We start from the raw sequence: 16,465 nt of genomic DNA, 5'->3' as shown, positions 1-16,465 counted from the left end.
ATTTCTACATAAAACAGACCATGAATCAGCTCAGTTGATAGAGTCTATATGGGTAGGTGAAATCAAAACTGTCCCATTTCTGGTGTAGAAAGTTAAAAAAAAAAAAAAAAAAAAAAAGCCTGTTCTCATACCAGTGTTAATGTTCCACTAAAAGCTGGAGATCAGGGCCCGGTCTGCCAGCTGCCCTGAAATTTTGTATAGCTGTCCAAGTCATAAAGAATCTGAAGTGAAAAGCTTCAAATATAAAGAGTCCCACAACCAAAAATTGGTTGCAGTTCTTTTGCATGCAACAACCCAGTTCAAACACGAGTCTGTGAAACTTTGCTCTCAGCACAGAGGCATTTTAAAGCCAGTAGTCTTCCTCTAGGCAACCTGAACCTGAGTCACTACAGAGTCCTCTGGAAAGAGCTCTCCTTGCCATCAGCATGAACCATGAAGCCATCTCTTAACAGAGCCATTCATTTGTTCACCACCAATGAACAGAAGCTGTGTGGCTTTCGCTTCCAGCTCCAACCTATTTCAGCATTTTACAGTCCTAGTTCATCTGCTCCTTCTGTCTCCAGCCACCTGCCTAGAGACCCCTGTATGCTGAGGCTCAAAGGCTCTCAATTGCCTCAAGTCACAAGGGCTCAAGGTACTGCCCCTCTGTTACAAGCACCCCGGATCCTGGAGAAAAGCCAGCTACAGCCATTTGCGACTGCTGCACCCCAGCTCAGTTACCTGCTCTGCTGGTGCCCTTGCATCTTCTCTGTGCTGCCTTACAGAAGCCCGACTTTCAGCCTGGAACTTGACTTGGCCTCACTCAGAAGTTCCAATGCTGCTGCTGCTAAGAACTCAGTCCCTGAGCACCAAACCTCTGCTACACTCTCCACACCTGGGCACATAGCTCCTGGGCATCCTGTCAGCTAGCAGTCTCCCTAGGACCTGAAGCACTGTCTCTCCCATGGCCACTCTGCTCAGCTCCTCAAGGTTGCAGAGCACAGCCACCAACCATATTAGTCTCATTTTCACAAACATCCTGGCTGACTGTGATCTCCTCACTGAGGCTTCTTCATGGCAGGAAACTCACAGATCCCTGCTGCTAAAGCTGGCCCTCTTGGCACATGCTGCCTGTGACTCGATGACACCCCTCAGGTCTCAGCAATGCCAATACTGGGTCAGCCACAGCTCCTCCTGCTGCTGCTTGTGATGGGGGCTTCAGAAGCCACTGCTCATTCTCAGACTGCTAGGTCCACATGGTTGCCCGGTCCCAGATGCTACTTTCTGTGTCCAAGGTCAAGCATTGGGGAAAATCTGCTCTACCCTAAGTTTCTATTAAACCTTCACAATATCCCTATACCTAAAGCCTATATTTCTCAAAGCTAACTTGGGAGAGAGAGAGAGAGAGAGAGAGAGAGAGAGAGAGAGAGAGAGAGAGAGAGAATGATAGATAGGGAGATACTTGCTACAGCCTAACCTTAGTTCCCCTAGCTTTCAAGCTATCTACAAGTGAATGTACAAACAACTGTCTACCATTTCCCTGTTTTATATTTACAATTTTACTCCTGAGAAAAGAAATTCACCACATTCCAATTAATTATTGAGCATGCCCACTTAACCTGCGGTGTCCCTTCTCTTTGACCTTCTATTACTCAAGTTCCAAGTCTAGGTGCCATATGTGGGAACCTGTCAGAGTCCAGCTCCAACCTGTCAAATTGTTCTTGAGGGAAGAGAGAGGAATGAGGAAATATTAAAGAGAAAGATAGACAATAAGAAAGAAAGACACAGTTTAGCTTCAGGAGAGCCCTGGGTCAATATCTAGCTGTCTTGAGGTTTATTCCAAATGGGCTTTTTATAAAATGCCAAGGGGTGAGGCAAAAGACTTCCCCCTGTCAAGATCAAAGCACAAGGTACAGCCAAGTGTAGACCCTTCAAAACACCTAGTAACTACAACCATGGCCAAATTATCCCTGCTGGGTAAAGCAAGCCCAGATTCTCTTGACACTGGGAAAGGTCTCAATGGGGAGCCTCTGTGGGCTCCCACATACATCCCTATGAATCTCCTTCTGTAGACACATTTCTAAATGGTCTTAATAAATAAAACACTGAGCCAGAAATTTGGGCTAAACCCCGAGAGAAAGATCAGTAGAATAGAACAAACCATGAGTTAACCTCACCTCACCAACTCTGCAGCTTCCAAAGAGAGCTTCTTCCTGTTTACTCATGTTCATATGCCTTTTCTGTTTTGTTCTCTCATTGGCTCTCTTAGCCAAGCTACATCACTTCCTCTTCTTACACAGCTCTGTCACTTTCTGCCTGTCTGTACAGACCTCCAAATCTCTATGGTTGATACTGGGATTAAAGGCATGTGTCACCATGCTTCACTTTGTACCCTAGTGTGGCCTTGATCACACAGAGATCCTGCCTGCTACATGATAGGATTAAGGATATGTGCTATCACTGTCTGACTTCTTTGTTTACTTATAATGACTTGCTATTTCCTCTGATCTCCTGGCAAGCTTTATTAAACCACAAATAAAAGATCACCACATTTGAGCACAAATAAAATATCACCACACCCTTCCCTGATTTTTAGTTTTCATTTTCTTTGGCATCTCACAGTGGTTATCCACAGAATCCTGTGTTACCTTGAGTTTAGAACTAACCACGATATGAAACTAACCATAGAATATGAAAATCTGTCTGGAACTAGATGATAGTACACTCTTTCTAATTAACTAAAAATGTTAATGTAGTCTCAAATTATAGTTTTAGGATCCATCAGAGGATAACATAGTTTATGCATTATTGTTTGATTTAAATCTATTTCCCTTTATTACTTTACAACAAAATGAAGTGTATTGTTTTTGCCTTATCTTTTTCAAAGTAACTCCTGCAACTCAGCTGCTAAAAGTAGTTCTTAGATAACATCTCTAGTTTCTTGCAGGGAAAAAATTTCTATATTTTTAATAGAATGGTTCCACATATTTTTCAATTTTAAGTAGTTCATTTCATTTTATGATAGTGGTTACACACAGGGGTAAATTGTAAAATGTGTGAATGTGGTTATCAAAGAGAATAATTCAATGGGCTTTGAGGATCCTTAGTTGAAAAGTACCTGGCTCATCCAGAATAACTATATTATAGGTCAAAATAAGCTTGGTGTGATTAATTTAGATTTACTCAATGATTCTGTCCTGTGTTGTGTATTTTCTCCATGAAAAAACTGCACCAACTATACACTGCTTAAAAAAGTAAAAAAAAAAAAAACCAGATTCTGTGAAATCATGCTGAAAGATTATGAACAATTTGAAGTTTTATTTGTGGTGAGATTTCTCAATGAAAGTAATTTTCCCTTATGAAATAAATTTAGCACATATTTAACAGTTCTTTGCTCAATCATGTTGACTTGTAATAGTCAGTTTTGTTTGTTTGTTTGTTTGTTTGTTTGTTTGTTTCTTTTAGAGGTATTATAATTGTCTTTTTGTGGTTTCTTTTTGTCATGTTTTTAATAGAGGAGTATTAAATCACTTCTTCCCCTCTGTCTTTCTCCTTCCAATTCCATGCAGCTACCCTCCCTTGAACTACCCAGGCTCCCTACACTCAAGTTAATAACCCCTTTTATTTGATTATATTAGTTAATATATAGATATAATTTTATGCGTGAACACACATGCATATGACGTGCTAGTTCATTTTTGTTGTTTTTTTTTTGTGTATATGGTTTCAAATATGACTGTCTTGCAATGGACAAATAAATAAGAGAGGTCATCATTGATAGAGGCTAATTTTTTCTCCAGGAGTCAATAGTTGCCTGTAGTTATTTGATGTAAACCACAAAAATGTACCCTAGTATGTTAACATGTTCATTAGTATTTCTATGATTCCAGTCTTGTTTATATAGCCATTTCTAAGAGGGACAGTTTTACAGCAGACTTCTGGTAATTTCACTTCTTAAAATATCTCTGCCCACTCATCTGTGATGATCTCTGAGCAAAGTAACTGTGATTTAGGGGTATCCATTAAATCCGGGATCAATTGATGTCTGTACTATAATAATTGTAGTTTTCTATGATAGTCTCTGCTGTGAAGAGAAGCTCCTTTGATGAACCATGATAACAGTGGTAGTTACTCTTATCTGTGGATATAGTAGGATTATAATATAATGAGAAATTAGGCAGGTCTTTATATTTTCCTAATTTCTGTGGTTATTCCATGTTCTATATGCGCCTGAGGATTTGTAGTTAGAACCTGCTTATGAGAGAAAATATGTATCATTTGTCTTTCTGGGTCTCTGTTACCTCACTCAATATAAAGACCGGTTGGAATATAAGTCATCATACTGAAGGCTATAGTTGACAAAACCATAGCTCACTTTATCCTAAGTAGAGAAAAATTCAAAGCAATTATGTTAACATCAAGAAAGAGATAGGGCTGATAATTATATCTATTCATTTCTGATACCACTAGCTGGAGCAATAAGGTAAGAGAAGGGATTAAATGTATATAATTAGGAACAGAAGTTAAATTATTGCTATTTGATATGATATTCTACATGAAAGATTCTCAAAATTCTATAAGAAATATTGTAGAAATAATTCTCAATTTCAGAAAACGGCCAGGGAATAAAATTAAATAATAAATATAAGTAGTATTTTTATATACCAGTAACAAATACACTGAAAAATAGAGAATGAATACACTCCCATTTACAATAGCATAAAAGACAATAAAATATCTCGAAATAAACCAAATGAAGGAAGTGAAAATTCTCTAATATGAAATCTTTAAATAATGTAAGAAATCAAAAAAGTACTACAAGTGGGAAAAAAATCCCATGTTCATAGATCAGTAAAATTAATATTGTGAAAATTACTATCCAACCAAAACCAATTTACAGTTGTACTGCACTCCTCACATGTGGAAGAATGAAATTAGATCCATATCTATCATTATGCATATACATTAGATTAAAGTAGAACAAAGACATAAATTTGAAACCTGAGACACTGAATCTGCTGTAAGAAAGTATAAACAGTACCTTATAAGTTATAGTTGTAGGAAAGGGCTTTCTGAAATAGACTTCACTGGCCTAGAAACTGAGGTCAGCAACTGAGAACCATGATCTCATAAAACTTAGAAGGTTATGCACAGTTAAAGAAATAATCAAGTGAAGAGGAAGCCCACAATATAGGACAGAACCTTTGGCAGCTATACATCTGACATAGGACTAATTAATATCCAGAATTTACAAAAAGCTCAAAAAAGTCCAGGAATCAAATGCCCTAATTAAAAATGGACTAGGTATCTAAACAGAGAATTCTTGATATAAGAAATAAAAATGACTTAAAAATAACTCAGAAAGTTTCATCATCTTTAGCAATTAAGAAAATGCAAATTACAATAGCTTTGAAATTTCAGCTCAGGCATAAAGGCCAAGATGAACCAAACAATGGAGAGCAGACCTTGACAAGGTTGTGAAAAGAGAAACTCTCCTTTACTGTTGGTGGAAATGCAAAATTGGTGCAGTCACATTTGAAATCAGTATGGGGGATCCTCCAAAGCCCAAAAGTCAGCCTGCCATATACTATGGGCTCTCTTTCTGTATGCTGTGAATATGTGTTGCTCCCATTGGTTAATAAATAAAGCTGCATTGGCCTATGGCAGGGCAGAATGGAGCCAGGCAGGGAAACCAAGAGAGATAGAGAGAGGAGGAAGGCAGAGTTGAGGCAGATGCTGAGAGCCACCACCAGGAGAAGCAAGATGTAAGAGAACAGATAATGCCATAAATCCACTTGGCGAAATAGAGATTAATAAAAATGGTTTTAATTAAGTTATAAGAGCTAGTTAACAATGAGCTTGAGTCATAAGCAATTTGCAATTAATATAAGCCTCCATGTGTTTACTTGGCACCAAGCAGCTGCAAGAACAGGTGGGACACAGGAAAACCTCCAGCTACAGACATATGACCCAGCTCTACACTTCTTGATGTATACAATAATGACTTCAAATCCCACTTGGCAGATACATGTTCCACAAAATTAATTGCTGCTCTATTCACAACAGCCAGAAAATGGAAACATCCTGAAAGCTCTTTACTAGATGAGTGGATAATGAAAAGGAGGTACATATACACTATGAAAAACTTTTCAGCCGTAAAGTGAAATTTTTAAGTAAATGGACAAATCTAAAAAAGATTATATTGAGTGAGTGTGGAAAGATGTGAGAAGGGAATTGAAAAATGTTGATGATATGAAATGAGACATTTATCTATTGAAAGCAAGGAACATATATATATATAAACTGTGTAACTGTGAAATACATACAAATGGTTTACTTACCTCTCTTCATAACTGGTAGTATCTTGAGATAACTGTATAAGAGGTTTTCACAAACTATGACCAGTGTATTTTTATCCATGAATATAGTTCTAGACTCTTCCATACTTGTGTTACTCACTTACAACATTGAAGGTGTTGTGCATCTGTTAGTTGTTATAAAGAAGAGCTCCTTGATTCAGTAGCTGATTATTTGTGCATCGTAATTCAAGTTTTTATATATAAAATAATACTAGGATATTGTTAGGTTACATTCAATAGGAGAATTCAGAAACAAAGCTAATGGAAATGGTCTTGAATGCATAGCTCCCCTTTAAAAGTTAAGCCAACAACTTTCCTTTGGGCCATGGATTGTATCCTGGTTATCCTTTGCTTTACATTTTCTACCCACTTATGAGTGAGTACATGTTTGTCTTTCAGGGTCTGGGTTATCTCACACATGATGTTTTTTTCTAGTTCTATCCATTGGCCTGCAAATTTCATGATGTCATTGTTTTTTACTACTCGGTAATACACCATTGTGTGAATACACCATGTTTTCTTTATCCATTCTTCAGTTGAGGGCATCTAGATTGTTTCCAGATTCTGGTTATTACGAACAATGCTTCTGTGAATATAGTTGTGCAAGTGTCCTTGTGATATGATTAAGCATCCTTTAGGTATATGCCCAAGAGTGGTATCACTGGGTCTTGAGGTAGATTAATTCCCAATTTTCTGAGAAACCACCATACTGATTTTCAAAATGGATGTACAAGTTTTCACTCCCACCAGAAATGGAGGAGGACCCTAAGAGGGACTCATGGATTGACCTGGCAAGGGAAAAAAAGATGAGATCTCCTGGGTAAACTGAGGGAAGTAGGGGTAGATGAGAGGGGATGGAGGATGAGAATGTGAGGGATAGGATGGTTGAGTTATGGGAGGGACAGAGAGGGAGAGCAATGAAAGAGACACCTTGATAGAGGGGGCCATTATGGGGTTAGGCAGAAACCTGCTGCCAGGGGAACTTTCAGGAATTCACAAAAATGACCCCAGCTAAAAGTCCTAGAAATAGTGGAGAGGGTGCCTGAACTGGCCTTCTCCTGTAATTATATTAGTGACTACATGAATTATCATCATAGAACCTTCATTCAGTAACCAGTGGTAGCAGATGCAGAGACCCACAGCCAAGTACTCTTTGCATCTCCTGACTTTGCCTTCCTCTTCCCAGAATTTTACTTGTCTGTTTATCCCATCTATACTTCCTGCCTGGTTACTGGCCAATTTATTAAAATTTAATAAAAAACATTTTATTAAACTAGTGTACAAATGCATAATCCCACAGCAGATTCCCTATGGTGGGATGCTTCACTCAGGCTTGATGCAGGGGAAAGGAGCTTTGTAGATTGGAGTTTGTTGGACTTGTCCAGGCAGAAGCCACATATTCACAGTGTACAGACAGATCATCCCACAGTACTTCCCCTTTTCTGTCTAAATCTTCTGTCAAAAAGGAAGATTTTAACATTAACTTAGTAAAATTTTAAATGACAAAAATAGTTATCAAGCAAGAATTACAGTTACAATATCTAGTCTATTTGTATTTGGCAAAATTAAAGAAAATAGCCTGTTCTGTATCCTGTATTTGTGAGTCTAAGGTTTTATATCTAATTTACCATTACTCATAACCAAGAAAAATTATAACTATCTAGTCTTCAACTCCATCAAAGACTCCAGAAGGATAAAATATTACCTGGGTAAACAAGAAGTACATTGCTAGAAAGTTTCAAAATTCTAGAAATGACAGAGACATCTGGCTGCCTGGACAGTCATCCAAACTTCCTCTGTAATGTTGGGGCATCTATCTTCAGCCTATAGGCCTAGAGTCTCTGGCATACTTTTTAGCGAAGCAGCAAATTTGAAGAACTGTTTTGCCTATTGGCAAAGTTCATCAGTTGTTTTTGTCTGTGTCCTGCAGAATATCTAGCAGTTTCCTCTGTGAAGCAGGAACCATCTTGCCTTGTTTTGGCAAAGTTCAGTGGTCACCTTCCTAAGGGTCCTATATGTCCAGTTTATCAAGACGTCTGGACAAGAGCAGTTTCTTGCCCAGATGGTCAGCCTTTTCCTCATAGTAAGCAAGATCCATAATGAATTTCTTTGATGTCCATCATCTTCTTTGAAGTAATTGGTGCTACCAGGGGCAGACATGTCTCACTGTCCAGAAAAGTCTGTTATTCTTAATATATTTTGTATGCCATATTCTGTAGGTCTTTGAAGTGTTTGAAGATTATCTTTCTATCTGAAATGTATCTCTGCATATCTAGAAAACCTAACTAGGATGACTATAAGTTTGACTATTACAGCTGACTATTAATTTGTATTGCTTAACTATATATTTCATTTTTAAATGAGTGGTATAAATATAATATCTTGAACTAGAGTAGAAATATGCATATAGTATAACAAAATTGACCTTAAAATTGTATCAAAAAGCTAAAATCCATATCAATGTAAAGTATTTTGAGATTAACATTTTTTAGATCAAAGTAGATTTAATAATCTATCTTTTATTAATCATTTATATATATTATATCCCTTTTTTCTTAAGAGATTGACTATGACCATTAATCATTTATTATCAACCCTCTTTAAATGAAAACAAGCATTTATAAACAATATTTTGGGAATTTGGACATAATTTTCTATACTACTTCCTGTTGACTAGGAGCTTTACTAATCTTATGGAGAACCTGAGAAAATTTAGAATTATGGCTAAATCTTGACTATAGTAGTCTGTGAGGTTGCATAGTCTCATCCAGTTGCCTTGAAGCTGTTTTGGATATTGGATCATCTGGGACATTATTCTCATCAGAGAGACCTCTTAGGGGGTCTTGATCAATCAACCCATATTAACCTGGAAGCAATCTATAGGTTCACATCATCTGTGGAAACAAAACTAGAACCTCTTTTTCAAAACAACATATCCATAGACCCAAACTTTGAAGTTAAAATACCTTTAAAATGTATATGTTGGTTTAACTTAGCAGTCCCCACAATCAAATGTCTCTGTGCAGTTAAAAATCCCAAAGACAACACAATAACATGCATTATCTAGACACTCTGTGCATTTTCCATCTTTACATGGCATATATATATATATATATATATATATATATATATATATATATATATATAATTACTCTTCCTTTTTAAAGACTTTCTTTATCCCCCCCCAAGTCTACATGTATTCTTAAACACATGATAACCCATTTCAAGGTATTTTCCCATCTGAATCTGTTTTATTGTGTATTTTATTGTCTGGACATCTTGATAAACTGGACATGTAGGACTCATAGGAAGGTGACCACTGAACTTTGCCAAAACAAGACAAGATGGTTCCTGCTTCACAGAAGAAACTGCCAGATATTCTGCATCATTTTCTGACCAGGAGAATTTTTGAGCTGTTAAACTCAAGGCCAGGATGAAAGCCCAGCTTTGGTTGCTGGCTCCACTGTGCTCAGGCTTTCTAACATGCTGCAGGTACCAAGGAGACACACTTACCTCCCCAATTCTGGGATGCAGTATTAAATATCATGGAGCTGTGTTTTTTAGCCTGTGACTGTGTTCTCAATCCAAAAATTAATGGCTAGGAGAATCTATTTTGTACCTCAGACTGCAGAAGCCCACTACACCATTTAGCTCTGGCAGCTGGTGGCTAGAGGCCAGCTCCATATAGTAGGCAGCTGTCACGAGATGCATCTCTGTGCTATTGATGGCATGAGACTATGAGACTAGGAAGCCCAGTTTTGTTCCATTTCTGTGCATTTGGAATCTTTTAGAATTTTTTTCAGGTCTATATGGATCACTGACTGATAATGGGTGCCAAATGTAGCCTTCCAGTTTTATCTGTGCTTTCCCAGTCCACAGTCCCTCAGTCATTTAAAAAATAATCACTCAGAGGCTTTATATTAATTACAAACTGTTTAGTCTATGGCCCAGGCTTATTGCTAGCTAACTATTACATCTTAAATGAACCCATTTCTATTCATCTATATTTTGTCACGTGGCTATGGTGTTACTGGTCTGCTGGCATCTTGTTCCTTGGCCAGCGACTTGGTGTCTGCCCTGACTCTGCCCTCTTCTCCCTGTATCGCTCTTGGATATCCTGCCTACCCTAGGCCAAAACAGCTTCTTTATTAACCAATATTAGCAACACATATTCACATAGTACAGAAAGACTGTCTCACAGCACTTCCCTGTTTCTGGATCAGGCAGAACAGAAACTTCTGCCTAAAGAGCTTGGTCCTGCCTCAACTTGACATGCAATGCTTTGTTGACTCCCATGGGAGGCCTTACCCTTTCTGAGGAGTGGAAGGTGTAGAAAGGAAGTGAGGGAAGGAAATGGAAGGAGGGGAAACTGTTGTTGGTACATAAAATACATTTAAAAATTTAGTAAAAATATTGTATCAATAGCTTATTTGAGATATTTTCTTTTTTTTTGGTTTTTTGAGACAGGGTTTCTCTGTGTAGCTTTGCGCCTTTCCTGGAACTCACTTGGTAGACCAGGCTGGCCTTGAACTCACAGAGATCCACCTGGCTCTGCCTCCCGAGTGCTGGGACTAAAGGCGTGCGCCACCACCGCCCGGCTGAGATATTTTCTTTTACCAACGATATTTTAACAAAGTCTTGTGGGCCACGGAAGCAAAATTTAATTAGCTTACTTTAAATAAAATAAAAAGTGTTAAGAACAAGCAACATATTCTTCCATCATATTTGGCAATAGCTCTTATACCTCATATTAGTAGTCATTCTGTTAGTCATTAAAATCTGCTCAGCTCATTCATGTTGCTAAGACTTTTATCAAAACCAACCATCTCATTCCCAGAACAGTCCTGTTCTTGTAACAATTCTCCTTACTGCTGAGTTGGCTGCTACCTGTTTTTTACATGTCTGGGAATCACAAGGAAGTGAGAAATAACTATTCCAGTGTTGGTATTCCTGTTCCCTTAAGTTACAAAAGCCTCAGAGCAGTGATGGCAGACTCAGAGGTGGTTAATTCTAAGCACTGAGAACCTGATATGTGGCTCAGGCTTCAAAGAGAGACTCAAGGAACTGTATTTGATTGTCAGTAGCCTATCATACCACCATAGTTGAACTTGTGTTCCTCAGTAGCACTCAGCAATGCATAGAGTTGAAGCAGTATCTCATGTGTGGGAATATTGGGCTTCGCACCAGATAGCATGATAACTTGAAGACTGTGACATTGGTTTCCCAGTCCTTTGAGAACCCAGGGCCTGCAATCTTTCTTCCTTGGTGTCTTAACTAGGGTTTCTATTGATGTGAGGAGATACCATAACCATGGAAACTTTTAAAAAGGAAAACATTTAATTGCTTGCAGTTCAGAGTATTATAGTATTTATACAGATGCAGGAAGCGTGGCCATGTGCATTTAAACATGGTGCTGAGGAAGGAGCTTAGGGTTCTTACATCCTGACTCAAAGACAACACATGGTGTTCTGATTCACTAGGCATAGCTTGAGTATATATGAGACCTCAAAGCCTGCCTTCTCAGGGACACACTTCCACCAACAAGGCCACACCTATTCCTACAAGGTCACACCTCCTAATAATGCCACGCCCTTTGGAGGCCATTTACTTTCAAACCCCACACTTGGTTTGTCACAATCTTACTACTCCTTCAGTACTGGCTTTCTGATTTCCCTCCATTCTCATTCACTACTGTCCTTTCCACTTTTTTCTCATACTGTTCCCTGTTGATTCTTCTGTTGATTTCTTTCTGGGACCCATCATCCATTCTGTCATCAATACCATTTTTACTACTTCTCTGACACTGAGATAGGGGCTGCTACTACCACCTCTACTGATATTATCAGCTCAGATCACTCTACTTCCTAGAAAAGTAACTGACAGTAAAACAAAACAAAGCATAAGAGAAGAGGAGGTGGAACACTCAATAGATGCCGTAATAAGTTGTAGTAGTAGATGGCAGAAAAGAGAGTACCATCCAGTTTAATTCAAAGGGTGAACTAAGCATCTAGTACTCCAGCTGAGGGGAAAATGACAAAGGTGTGGCATACACACTGAGGACTATACTGAATACCAATCCTATCGCATCCTCAAGAGCAGCCAGTAGTGTTTCATCTCTGTTCCCTGGTCCTAGAGAAGTTGACTCATTCCTCTGCCTTCTGTTAGTTATTGTACTGCAATATTTGTTCAAGATGTTTGGCAACACAAATGCACACACACACACACACACACACACACACACACACACACACACACACACACACACACACACACACACACACACACACACACACACTTTACATTGCATCTAATCCAAGGATCAAAGATTAGACAGACTCACCTGTGCTTAATGTGATAGGAGTAGCTATTTTTGCAAGCTTGGTCTCTTAAAACCAGATTCTGTCATTGCTATACTAATAATAAATACCCTTATCGTCGAAGAATAATCATTTATCAAAGCTACTGCTCTCCATATGATGTAGCCTTTGCCGAACACTGTTATCATTAACACTTGATTCTGCCGAACAGAATTTCCAGTAATACCAGCATTAAAACATGGACAAACTACTGAATCTGCATAAGAGATACTATATAAAGTGATAATTTTTAAGATGAAATAATCCTAATTCTTATAGAATTCATATATATATATATATATATATATATATATATATATATATATAGTTTTTCAAGACAGGGTTTCTCTGTGTAGCTTTGCGCCTTTCCTGGAACTCACTTGGTAGCCCAGGCTGGCCTCAAACTCACAGAGACCTGCCTGGCTCTGCCTCCCGAGTGCTGGGATTAAAGGTGTGTGCCACCACCGCCAGGCTAGAATTCCTATATTTTTATGAAAAGCTATAGAACACTGTCAAATAAGACAATGGAGTAAAACTAACATGACCAGAATATTTAAGGGAAAACACTAGAAACTTTAAACTCAGAAAAAAAAATAGCCTAGAAGTTGAATAACATTATTCGTGTAATATATATAATATAATATAATATAATATAATATAATATAATATAATATAATATAATATAATATACAATATGAATTGTACATGCAATATATGTGTATAAAATAGATAATAGATAATAAACAAGTATTTAAGGTTTCAAGCAATTGCATAATATATATATATATGTATTTAAACTATATTTAAAGAATCTTATATCACACAAATGAGATAGTAATTAAGAAGCACATTTTATTTTTTGTTTCTTAAAGAATTATCAAAACATTTCATTTATAATCTATATTTGAATACAACAGCATGTCAATGTTCCCAGAAATTTTATTAAGCCCCAACAAATTACATTCTTACTCCCCTGATTAAAATATTGCTTGACTGTCAGGCTATATATATTAGACACTTCAAATGTCTCAGTATTAAGACCCAACATCATCACTCTGTGCTTTGTCATTGTGTTAGACAGGAGCCAAGTAGGCAGCATATTTTTTGTGTTTACTGTTAATTTTTAGAAGTGTCATTTAAATGAGTGCAAACAAAAATAAATTGAGTCAAACCTCAAAGTTTAAATCTGTTTTGGAATAGCAATATTTTGGCTTAAACAACACATCACCATAAATACAATCTACAAAGATATGTGCATTGCATCTAGACCTTTTCATCTTCCATTGTTACTATAAAAACAAAGGAAAGCCTTCAACCAGATTTCCCATTGTAAGTTCTCTTCTCATTTATGGGTGTATTTTAAATAACATTAGGTTTTAATTATCTTTTTAAAAAATAGAACAAACTATAAACCTGGGACATGATACAGCAACAGAGATTTTAGTTGAGGTGGATCTTATTTAGTGTACTTTACTGCCTCCATAGCAGATGATTCAGTACTTCATTGAGGAGAATGTGTCAATATTGATAACTCCTCAGGTGCTTCAGTAGCTTTGGAGATCAAAGATTCTTTGGTTACTTTTGAAAATGAAATCAGCGTAAATTTGCGGACTTTCCAGCACTTATGACCAAAGGGTTAATGTGTAGCAATGGTTAGTTAGCTCACTTTTCATGAATTTTGTTAACAAAGTTATGTCATTTTGAAACAAATACTGGTCAAAGATAAATATGTGAGCTACAGCCTGAATATTCTGAATGTTTGTTGCAGTTACGTTTACAATGTCAGTTATTATATTGTTAGGTAAAATCACCAAATATTATCTCAATAATTATATAACTTTAACTTTAAGCTTGGTATTACTCAAACAAAGCAGGCAGCTTTCAATAAAGCAGCAAATCCAGACTGAGCCAAATTCCCATAAATTCATAATTGCATGATTTCTTAAGATTTTTAGCAAAAATTCAGGTTTGCACTATAAAGTCAGAATTTGCTTTTTACCTACATGGTGCTATCTTGTTTATAATATTTTTACTTCATTTGAAAAAAAGAAGAGACAAGAGAAAAAATCCAAAAAATTTGGGAGGTGAAGGAATGTACAGAAAACAAAATTGTCTTTTTAAATAAAATATATAATATAATACATCCAAAATGATAAGCTATAAATAGAGAAGTGTAATAGCATTATTGTCTGCCCACATATAAGATAACAAACAAGAGAAAGAAAAATAATTTTAATGGGTAAGTTTTGTTTAACTTCACTTGCTTTGAGATAATTGATTTCTTCCCAAAGCAGTCAATGTTCACAATTGGTAATAATTAGAAACAAATATATAGAAAAACGTCATAAAGGAATTCTATTTGTCATTACCCTGCCAGTGTTTCTTCTTGTAAAGTTATTTCTTTCTATTTTTTGTCTTTCATTTCTGTTACTTTGAGTTGAAAACATGTGTAACACTTCCTCACTTCCTGCACATAAACAATAAGGCCAAAGGAAAGAACCTGTTTTACTCATCAATCTACTTCCCAAAATAAAATAATATTCTCAAAATTATATGCTTCCCTGGGGAAGCACGAAGATAATGTAAAATCGAATAAACAATAGCACAGTGAAAAATAGAAACACCTCACCAGATGAGCAAGCAACATAAGCTGAAATTCAAGCCCAAAGTTTAAAAATTCAGAATAGAGCACTCCCAGAAACCATGCTATATATATGCAAATGCCCTTCTTCACATAGGGAGATCAGCAGTGACTTGTTATCAGCAGGGCTTATGCTTCAATTATTTTACAAAGAGACTATTGTTTTCTTTTTATTTTCCATGATCTCTTTTACTTTGTAAGAAGAAATGAGATTGTTCAAGAAAATTTCAGAATTATGACAAGCATTTTAGAAACAGAATGTATGTTTCTGTATGTCTATTCAATAAGTTAAGTCCAGGAAGCCCTGTCTCATATTCTGGGAAAAGTCTAATTCTAACTAACTTTACTGATGTTTATTTGTACTTCCTGAAGTTTTTAATTTGTAAATAGTTAACTAGAATAAAAAGAAACCAACATATAGTGAAATACATGTAACAGGGTATGGTCAACACCTATCTAAGCATTTGTCTTTATGCCTTATTAGGTTGCTATTATGATGATCATAATATTTAATTTAAAATATTTGAATATTTTATACACGTATTCAAAGAAATATTATTATATTCACTTTGCACTTCTCTAGTCCAAGTCCTCTCGAGTGTTTTCCAACATATCCACCTCCAACCTTCATGTCTTCTTAAAAAAACAACTCACTAAGATTAATTAGCAGTACTTTTGTACATGGATGTGAAGTGATTTACTTCAGTGTGAGCAACCTATTATGGGCCACCCCTATCAAAAACAAAATGACTCTCCCTCCCTGAGTAGCTATCAAGTGCCATTATCTCCTCATGAATATATTCAGTTGAAGGAATTAAAGCCCAAAGTTTATTCAACTAAATCACAAAACACACACCAGGCACAGAAAACATAATATTAAATATCCCATAGAATTCCTTCTCTATTGATAGTGTTGGCTCAAATTCATTAAACATTACTAAAAAACAAGACGAATACATAGCATGGGTACATTAAAGAACTTCAAAAGATGAAACTTATTTTAATGTGCTTGCTGGTGGACTTTACATAGTTTAGTTGTCCAGGAAACATCTAGTTACACTGATCTCTTTGCTATTCTTTCTATCTTTAAGGAAGTGATTTATGGGATACTTATTTACAAAATCTATCTA

This window comes from Peromyscus leucopus, chromosome 15 (assembly GCF_004664715.2).
Source record: "Peromyscus leucopus breed LL Stock chromosome 15, UCI_PerLeu_2.1, whole genome shotgun sequence".
NCBI classification, from domain to species: Eukaryota; Metazoa; Chordata; class Mammalia; order Rodentia; family Cricetidae; genus Peromyscus; species Peromyscus leucopus.
This window is presented reverse-complemented; position numbering follows the sequence as displayed.